Below are 10,779 nucleotides of genomic sequence, written 5' to 3' on the forward strand. Positions count from 1 at the left end.
CATCATGTGACCCGAGGATTAGGCATTAACCCCATTCCTATAGATGCAATACACAAGTTTTTGACAGACATAGCCTTTGTGAACTTAGTTTGATTCATTTATGACTTCACATAATCGATAGCTATCATTTCTTCATCTATGTACTGTCACACAAGATTGTGTCTAAGGCGTATATGCCTCCTTTTACCATTGTACACCTTATTCTTTTTAAAGATAACAAGATGTCAACATGGCTTCCCCCCACATATCAAGTGGTAGATTAGAACTCAACAACATAGAATTCATCATCTCTTTAAGTGACAACCCATCACATTTAGTATATTAAATATTTTTAAAGGGTTGCTAAAAAATATATCACCCCCAAGTTTCTCTTATTCTCTCTCCACTTATTCCTCCTTTTTTTTTTTTTAGGTTATTCCACAAAGACTATATTTAAAGAAACCCAAAACCCTAATCCTCATATAATTACAATTCTATTCCTTTATAAGTAATTGACCAAAATTTAATTTAATTTTAATTACAGTCAAACTCTAATTATGTTCATTCGTTTAATTACAATTACAATCATACCCTAATTATATGGACCTCAGAATAACAGACATACCCAAACCCAAGAATAGTAGAGTATTTGTCTAAACTCATTCAAGTGGTTCATGCAACTTTTCACTTATTGGTAAACAAGGTTGAAATTTGGTCATTTTTCTTCATTTTGATCAAACACCAATGGATAATTTTTTATTTTTTATTTTTTTTAGGGTATGAATGGAGAATTTTATATCATATAAATTATATCTTTGACCACTGAAAGGTTGCTTAGTCAATAATTACCTAATCCTAATGTAGTTATCAATTTCAAAATATGAGGTAAATAGATCAAGATGTAAATGCCAGAGTTTTTCGCTCGACACCCACTATCATTAGGGTGGAACTAGTATCTGCCCAATATTATACTTAAATTACATAGTACTCACTTTTAAAATTTGAAATTTAAATTATCCAAATACCCTTAGACCAGTAAAATTATTCAAATACCCTTAGGTGGGTGAAAGAAGAACCCATCTTCTTCCTATCCCTCACTGAAAACTACTGCCCCCTTTCTCCCTCCAGAATTCAGCCCACCGAGAGAGATGTCAAAGAGTGAGAAGGATTGTAAGCAAGAGTGGACGAAGAATTTAAAAATGAAAAAAAAGAAGAAGGGCAAATTGTAGAAATTGAAACCAAAAAACCCTCACTTGTCTCTCAAGACTTTCTTCCTCAATGTCAAAATCAAGGCTGCATTATAGAGACGGAGCGATTTCCCCCAGAGTTGAAACACGGAATAGATGTCAATTTAAATATTATTTTTTTATACTGTTATGAACTTTGTGTTAGGGTTAGGGTTTAAGCACAAGGTTGCTTAAAGCATTACACCCTAAGTATCTAGATTGGAATACCCATACCCTTTGCTTCCAGCTAGTATTTATAGTATAAATACTAAATTCTATTGGTAGTTGGACTCTCCTACAAAGGCCCATTACACTGTTAGATCGTAACTAATCTGATGGCTCATATTAGAACATAAGTTGAGTATGACTCAAATACCTCAACAATAAGTTGTGTATAACTTGAGTACCTCAACATAAGTTGGGTATGACTCAAATACCTCAACAATTTCCTCCTATGTTCTACATATGGCTCTAGCATTAATCCCAAAAATGTAATGTTCAAACTCAATACATAATCATTCATAACTTTCCAAAAGAGAATAGTATTCCAAAAGAACACTTTGAATCAAAACATGAGTTTTAGAACAAATCTAAACCTAATCTAATTAGAAGTTCTTCTTGGATTGAACTACTTATTCTCACAAAGAACGATACAACTGTTCCTTGCATCCTTAAACGATTTACTCTTAAAGTAAATCTTTCCTATCGAGATCCATCCCCGACGACTTTGAGTGATTTTTCTTGTCAAGTAAATCTTTCCATCAATCCAGAGGATTGGATTCGCTCCTCTATTTTTGCCATCCATTGCAAAGTTGCCAAAATATGAATTTCATAATATATGAATTCAATCATTTGCATAAGTATCTAGCTCAATCAAAAGAACTTAGTACAACCCACATGATGACTGAAAAATCATTCGCATTCTCATCAAGTTTATATACAAGAACAAGATCTAAACTGTTTCTTTTACAATAACCATTCCATGTTTCTATTTGAAATCATGTTCAACATGCATTCTCATCAAGTTTCTATACAAGAACAAGATCTAAATGGTTTCTTTTACAAAGAACCATTCCATGTTTCTATTTGGAATGTTAGAGTTATCGTGTCCAACATAGTTTATTGGTTATATCATCAAATTTGGAATGATAAACCTTTCTATGGAAGACATATCATCAGATGTGGAATGATATAAAGATAACAATAACATAATCGAAACATATCAACAATTTTCATATTCCTTGAATAGAATAATAAGGTAATCTAGCTTCATACAAAAGCTGTTATATCATCAATGTGGAATGATTTCACAAACCTCTATACTCCACAATCTTGCCAAATTATCTTAAATATGCAAATTGTTATGAATGCTAACTATGGCTAGATGAAATTTGAACAATTCAAAATAACAGATAATTGGATTAAGACCTATATATCCATATGATCTTTAACCCCATCTCCCCCACAATTTTGAATGTTCGATTTGTATCTCAATCCCTTTGTAAGGGCATCTGCCATGTTCTATATTGATCAACTAAAGTGATTACTTATTGTTTTATTAGATAATTCAGCACAACCTGCATTAGCCTAATTTGTCTATCATTGTTGTTGCTTGATTATCATAAAACAAACTTCAAGCTAATCATAGGAATTTCCAGGATCAGATCTTTTATCCGCTCTCTGCTTTATCTCTCCTGAGGCTAGAGAATATAATTCTGATTCCATAAAAGATAGAACTCAAAACAATACAAGTTCATCTATTGAATTTCCTTTTAACAGTCACTTCACCTAGTGTAAGAATAATCACTTGTAGATTTGTTGTTTCTATTTCTGAGCAATAAGATGCATTAGAATTATCCTTCCAAAAATTGAGGATGTCCAATTTAGAGAAGAACATATTTTATAGTACATTTAAGATATCTCATTAACCTTTTGAGGGCATTCCAGTGCTCTGTACTGGGATTACATGTGAAGTGACTCAGCATGCTTACTGTATATGTAATGTCTGACCTAGTGCAACTCATTGCATACATAAGATTAACAATCAGTTTAGAATATTCTAATTGATTCACAGCTTTACCATATTCGGTACAAGCTTTTGTTATAATCATATGATGTTTCTACTAGTTTGCATCCATTGTATCCCCATCTAGAAAGTAGTTTTTCAATATGGATAAATTGGCTAAGGGTAACTCTTTATCCATAAAAACTTACTTTCATGCCAAGAATGATGTCTATAACACCAAGATCCGTCATGTCAAATTTTTTAGCTAAGGTTTCTTTGATGTCACTCACTACAGAATGATCAGAACCAAGAATTAGCATGTCGTCTACATATAGGCAAATAATTATGACCTTATTTGACACAGACTTATAGTAAAGGCATTTATCAGAGTTACTCGTTTGAAACCCAAAGCTCTTTACTTAATTTATCAAATTTTTGTGCCATAATTTATATGCTTATTTAAGATTAAAAAAAACTAAATTAAGTTATAGTTTTTATGTTCAAAACATTTCATGACACACCCTTCAAGTTTGTTCATGTAGGTTGTATAATAAAATACTCTTTGTCCATATCATTCACTCTATCAGAATCCACAAAATTTAAAACCGATATGAATCACTTGATATGAAACAAAAAACTTAAATACATGTCCCTTTTATTTACAAGACCAAGAATCAACAACAAAAGAATCATGAGACTTGAAACAAAAAACACATTAGTGTTCTATAGAACAAGTTTAGATTCTTTCATCCAAAATTTTGTTTTCTCTTTCTTGCATTGTTTTAGACCCAATGAAGGTCTCTAACTTGGTCATGTTAATTGGACACATATATCCATTCAGGTGTTCTCTCTCTTCCCCCCCCCCCCCCCTCCCTTTTTTTTTTTTTTTTTTTTTTTTTTAATTTATTGATAGAAGAGAGTAAGTGACAGTTTCTTTCCGGATTTCTACAGCGATAAAGCCATCACTTTGTCACTTTTAATCAAATCCTTTCTTTTGCATACTAACAATAGAAATATAGAACAAATAGCAACCTAGACAAGACAAGATGGGTCTCCTATTTCAAATTTCATGGCTTTAAGCACAATATATGCTTGAATGATCTCATCTTAGATTTATACCTAATGAGATTCTTCAAAGTTTTTGGTGACTCTTTGATGGCAACACCAATTAAACTACTACTAATAATATAAATTTTCCTGACAACACCGCACTGAAACTCTGATGGCAATCATGAGTACAATCGCCATTGCGCTGGACGGTGAAGTGCCATGAATTTTCTCATTCCGCTCTTACCATAGGCGACAGACAACAAAAGTAAACACTAACTTCTTTAGTTGTGCCATCATTGAGTCTCCTTGAAACCCAGTCAACAATTATGCCAAGTTGATCTTCACATATGGAAGTACAGATGTGCACGCGTTTCCATATGTGGAGAATATAAAACATAAGTAACATCCATCACCATATGGAAATTAACGCATATAATAAAAGAGACTCGCTGCCAAGCTGCGACTAAACCACACCAGCGACCACCAATATTCAAGGAAAGTGGGAAATTGACAATTGCCATCACTTGTGCTTGAGATATCGTGAAGTAGGAAAACAACAACACGAAATTGAAATTGGGATGGTTGGAGAATAAGACTATCAGTGCAACATGAATTTACCCAACAAGGTGCATAATCAATCTAGTTCGGATTCTGCTGAACCCATATTTTCCATTTAATTGAAAAACGGAAAATCAGAAAAAGATTAGGGAATGATTAACGTACCTGTACGATAAGTTTACTTACAAGAAAGAATTTGCAAGCCACACTAAGACTAAATCATTCCTCCAAAATCAATTTTAATCGCAAACGACTTCAGGCTGCATCTGATTCTTTTTCAGAATTTCACTGAAACGAAATTCTCAATCCTAATGCTTTAAGATTGTTAGGGTTAAGGTTTAAACACAAGGTTGCTTAAAGCATTACACCCATGGAAAGAAATTTCGGCGAATTTCGCCGAAATATCGGCGAATTTCGCCCCCTGGCGAAACGAAACCAGCGGCCGAAACGAAACTTGCAAGATATCGCCGATTATCGGCGATTTCTCACTGATTTCTCGCCGAAACCGGCGAGATACCGATTTCTTGACGGAGGATTTGGAAGCCGGAGTCGATGATGGGTGGTGGACGGTGGTAACGAGCGACATCAGGTTCGGCGAGGTGTTGGATGAGACCGTCAAGGTAAGGGCTGTCGCAGAGGAGATCGGAGGAGGAAGAAGCGGCAGCGACACCGATGGCTTTTGGGATAACAAAGGTGTCATCGCCCGGTTCGCTACCACCACTAGCCCATCTTCTTTGACTTCTCTCAACAGGCTCCTTCAAAGCGTCACCAAGGAGCGGAGCTTCAAAAAATCCTCTGGAGTCTACCGATTTCGCTGCAGGCTTCGCGTTTACAAGATCATTGGAAGAACAGAAAACAGAAGAAGTATAGTGATATCTCCAAGGAAGGCTTTGTTGTTCGCATGTCAACCTCTGCCGGAGCGGCCGCAGCAACCGACTCTTCTACTTCTGCCGGTGTAGTTGCAGTAGAATGGAAGACTGAAGACTCAAAGCCAAATGCTTTGCTTTTAAAATATTAAAAAAAAAAAAGAAAAAGGAAAACAAACAGACACAGGACAACCACGTGGTACCTGTGTAAGGATATTAAATGAAGAGAGATGGTAAAGCAATAAATGAAGAGAGATGAAGTTTAATTGTAAAGCAAACTTTAGCCTTAGTGCGCAGAGTATTCATTTTTTAACGAAAATTTTCACCTGAATCGGCGAAATCTCGCCGATTCGCTGGTTTCCGAAACCAGCGAAAGACCATATCTCGGCAAAATTTCTTTCCATGATTACACCCTGAGTATCTAGATTGGAATACCCAGACCGCTGCTTCCAGCTAGTATTTATAGTATAAATATTGAATTTTATTGATAATTGGACTCTCCTACAAAGGCCCATTACACCGTTAGATCGTAACTAATCTGATGGCTCATATTAGAACATAAGTTGAGTATGACTCAAATACCTCAACAATAAGTTGGGTATAACTTGAGTACCTCAACACAAGTTGGGTATGACTCAAATACCTCAACACTTTGATCTCTTCAGTTACAGTTATCTTGAGTGTATGTTTTTTCTTTTTATTTTTCTGCTTCTTCTAGATTGTATTGCGAACAACCTTCATGCAATGTCTGTGCCGAGTTCTTCCATCTACCAACCAGACGTCATCAAGATCAACCCATCGGCTTCCAGAATCTGCTCTTTAATTACCCATTATCAATTATTGTGGATGGAATTTTGATTGGATTGCCGATTAAGGGTCTCCGTTGGGGTGAATTCCGTAAGGGGGAAGTTGGCCAGCGGGGGCAAGGTCTTTGGCATGGGGAGATGAGTGATGCATGGTTTTTGGTGTGGTTGACGGTTTCAAGGTGAGATATACAAAGAAGTTACTTTTGGATATCTTGATAATTTTATTGTTCAAAGGGTATTTGGGTAATTTAAATTTTAAATATTTTTTATTTAAATGAGAATAAGGATATTTAGGTCATTTTACACTGTACTTGATAGAAAATCCAAATGGTGAGTAACTTGTAATTTTGCTTTGCTCTTCATAATATCGTTTCACCTTAATGACAGATTTTTTTTTCTTATGCCCAAAAACTTAATGACGGATTACACTAGCGAAGATAAGCCTCTATTGATATATATTTTTTTTGTTTTGTCTGAGGTTTCGGGCCAGCTTGCGGCCTTGCGCACACCTTGATTACATCCTCAGAAGGAGTTTTATTGTTGGGTCGAACCCATGACCTCTCCACTGAGAAATATAGATCTTACCACTCTATTGATTGTTTTGCATAGATCCATGGTTTTATGAGAATTGAAGTTAAAAAATAAGGGTATCAACCGACTTGAATCTTGAACTACTGTTCTAATTTCTTTGTAATTCTGTTTTCATGATTTAAAATTCAAATCTAGACAAAAAGCTTACTTATAAAACCTAAGATTCGTTTTTTATCAACTCATTTTGATTCTTTAATAATTCCAATTCCAAACGTGAGTACAAGGTTAGAACCACTTTGTCGTCCAAAAGTTTATTTTCGTTTTTTAACAAATTTATGCGTAGGTCTTTTAAATCAAGTCTAAAATCTTATTTGGGTTTCTTTAATTGGATTTTTTTTTTCAACTTTAACAGGAAATTTTACATACAGGTATGGGGAATTTAACACCGCTTGATACCGTTAATTTTATTTCAATTTTAAAAGTTTAAGGACCAAAATACCCCATTAGCAATTAATAAAAATGATTTTATAAAATACGTCTATATATTCTATTTTTAAGAACTATCCCTCCCCCATTAGCAATTAATAAAAATAATCTTAAATATTCTTTTTTTTTTTTTTTTCGGTACATAAATATTCTATTTTTAAGAACCATATAAGTGAGTTCCTTGACCTATTTTCTTCCTTCACTCTCTCGAAAATCAAGACTCCGCTCGATTGCCAGCCAATTGCCAGAAACCACCCAACCTAGCTAAAGGAGAAAAAAAATGGCGAAAAATCACTCTAGTTCTCCTAATTGATTTCCGGGGTTTCTAGTCATGGAAGCTTTAGAAAAATTTCCACAATCCCAAAATTTTTTGACCCCTTCCCTTCACCTAGAAATTACCTACCACCACCCATAGTTGATCACTGAAACAGGTGGGAAGAGGAAAAAGACGAGGGTGATTTTCAAAAAGTTGAAAATGGGGTGGTGGTTATATAAATAAATAATTTCACTGGTGGATGATTTTTGACTGGTGGGGCTGCCGATGGATAAGTCTAGGCAAGAGATATTTTAGTTGATTCATAAACAAATTTAATATGCCCCAAAACTTTAAGATCTTTGACAAAAAAATTTGCATTATAGGGGCCAAGAATAGTTTATTCCTTGCTAAGTTGACCACTGACCTTTTGTTTTTTCTTTGAAAGAACCTTGAAGTTTCGAGTTGGAGTGTTTTTCCTTCTCCGAGAGCAAGGGAGAGAGCCAGTGATCGTACAACTTGAAGATTGGAGTTAAAATCTGTTTTCCATGAATGATCTTGAGATTCTTCCGCTCAACTGTTGATTTTTCTGTTATTAAGATATCTTACGTTAATCTTCACTGTTCTTGCCTTGGCAAAGAGAGGCAGATCTCCCTGAAGGTATCTCCCTTTTCTATTTTTCATTTACTTCTCTAACAGTAGCTACTAATACTATGAAGAACTATGAGTCATTGGTCAAGGGATAATAAACTATACGTGGACGGGAAGTTAGAGGTCCTCTGGTTCGACCTGGGTTTCGCATCTTCACCTTGCGAATCATTACAAACAATCTGGTTTTTTTGACTGATCTTGTGATTCTTTCTCTTCAATGCTGATTTTGCTGTAATAAAATATCTTTGGTCGATCTTGCAGTTATAGATCTTCACTGTTCCTGCTGTTGTCAAGGAAAGCAGATCTCCCTAAAGGTATCCGCAATCGGTTTGTACAAGTTTTCTTTTCTACTTTTTTCAAATAGCGAACCCTTTCTAACAGTACAGGTACTATTACTATTAGGAAATATGAGTGATCAGTATTGGTCAAGTAATGATAAACTGTTCGTGAATGCAAAGTTAGAGGTCCTCTGGTTCGATCTAAGTTATGCATCTTCACCTTCTCAACCATTACCAATGGAACGCAGATCTGGTGTGGTTTATGATGGACCGACAGGTGATAAGTTCAAAGATTACTTGTCTAAGATGGGCTTTCGCGTCAACAATAAAGGGAGAGTTATCGTTGCCATTGCACAGCAGGACAACAATATTGTGCTGAAGCCTTTCATCACTTCCTTCTGGACAAGGTGGTACCATTGCTTCCTTTTGGTTTTCGAAACCAACCGTTACCAAGATGGAAAGAAGTTTCTGAATTGGAAACTCTCCTGAGAAATACGAAGGCTGAATTGGCGAAGAAGAACGAGGCACTCAATGAATCGCAAAGGCTCCTCAACAGTATCAGAGTCGAATCGCAAAGGCTCCTCATCGATGGAACCGCTGGGAGCTCATGCAACCCAGGAGATGTCAAGTTCCCCCTTTCCAGGTCCATAAAAACGGGGAGCAATTTCTTGGAGTTCCTGTATAGGATAAATCGAACATTTGTAAACCGGGCCGGAAAATATCTAAAATTTGAGTTCACTGGTACCAAGTTTTCAGGAAACCTGCTAAGTATGGACAGTTGTTTTCGTTATTATGACAAAAATTGCCACTTGATTTGGATTTTCAAGAAGGTGCAATTCGATGCAACTGAACCTGTGAAAGCACTTGTGGAACGTCAAGTGAAATTGCCAGGAGTATCACGAGATTCTCTCCTGGATAATACTACAAGAGTTATAGATCAAGGTCTGGGTGACTTCAGTGCATTCACTTGGAATGATTTTTGTTTCATTGGGAAGATCACAAAAGTTTCTGATGAAACTTTTCTTGATAATGCTTTGGTCACTGTTTTCTTTGAACAGTCCAACCACGGGGAGAACTGTTATGTGGATTCTCTGGCAACAACTTTCTTTGTTCTAGATGGTCAATCACACAGGTGGGAGAATGTTGATAAGGTGGCACCCATATTTGTTTAAAATCTTCCGTTGTTTAGTATCTTGTATCATCTTTTGATCTTCTGTTGTTGAGTAATTTATGAGTGTTTTGTAGTTGTATTTGTTGGTTTGATCTGCCACCCTGCAGACATGAAAAAGTTTAAGATAAGCTGGAAAATGGTAGATTATGCTAACTCAACTGAGAGGTTTCCCAAGATTTGATTACAGAGGAAGATGTGGAGTCCCCAATTGCTTCAGTGCTGCACATTGGTGGTGATAAAATCTTGACCATTAGTTTTGCCTCTTGATTGTTTTGGTAAAGTTTGACTGCAAAACAAGTGATTGAAATTTCATCTCGACTCTAAGTCTTAATCTGAACCGTAACTGCATTGTGCAGCACCCAAGTAGAGCGCAGAGTCCAAAGGCATGTATTCATCTGCCTAAAGAGAAGACTCTCACTAGGTCGATTGGTGGTCTCCTATTTCTTGATAATAAATCTCTTGAATTTTTCTCAAATATATAACAGCAGGTAAGCAATATTTCTTAATTTTCCCTTTCATCTTCACATTATAATGGAATTTTAATGATTGTTATTCTCTTTATACTCATTCGCCAAAAAAAACAAAAATTCTATTTATACAAGTAAATACAAGATCTAGGTTGAAAAGAAGGTGTTATGCATAGAATGAAAATCCAAAAATCCAAATTAACATTCTACGGATGGACTGAATTGTCTGACAGTGGTGGCGATTGACGATTAAAGAATTGTAGGTCTCGTGACTTGTGAGCAAGAAGAATTGTGAAGATAGGGGAAAAAATGAAAATAATAGAAACCAGTGTTTCTTGAATGCATTAAAGGGATTTTTCACAATTATTTTAAATTTTAGTGTTTATATTTATTTCTTAAATGAAGCATAAAATGTATTAATATTGTCAAACAATACAAATTGGTTTTCAAGT

General features: G+C 35.4%; 1 long non-coding RNA gene across 1 annotated transcript; it reads left to right on the forward strand.

The window, feature by feature from the left end:
* The first annotated feature begins 8,186 nt into the window (after positions 1-8,186).
* Positions 8,187-9,077, forward strand: LOC149016549 (uncharacterized). Its single transcript, XR_016173556.1, has 3 exons — positions 8,187-8,420; positions 8,673-8,725; positions 8,814-9,077. It is a non-coding gene; the product is annotated as an uncharacterized LOC149016549 (long non-coding RNA).
* Positions 9,078-10,779: the final 1,702 nt, after the last annotated feature.

Source organism: Hakea prostrata, chromosome 5 (assembly GCF_041222555.1).
Source record: "Hakea prostrata isolate BN-2017 chromosome 5, UWA_Hpros_2, whole genome shotgun sequence".
Taxonomy (NCBI): Eukaryota; Viridiplantae; Streptophyta; class Magnoliopsida; order Proteales; family Proteaceae; genus Hakea; species Hakea prostrata.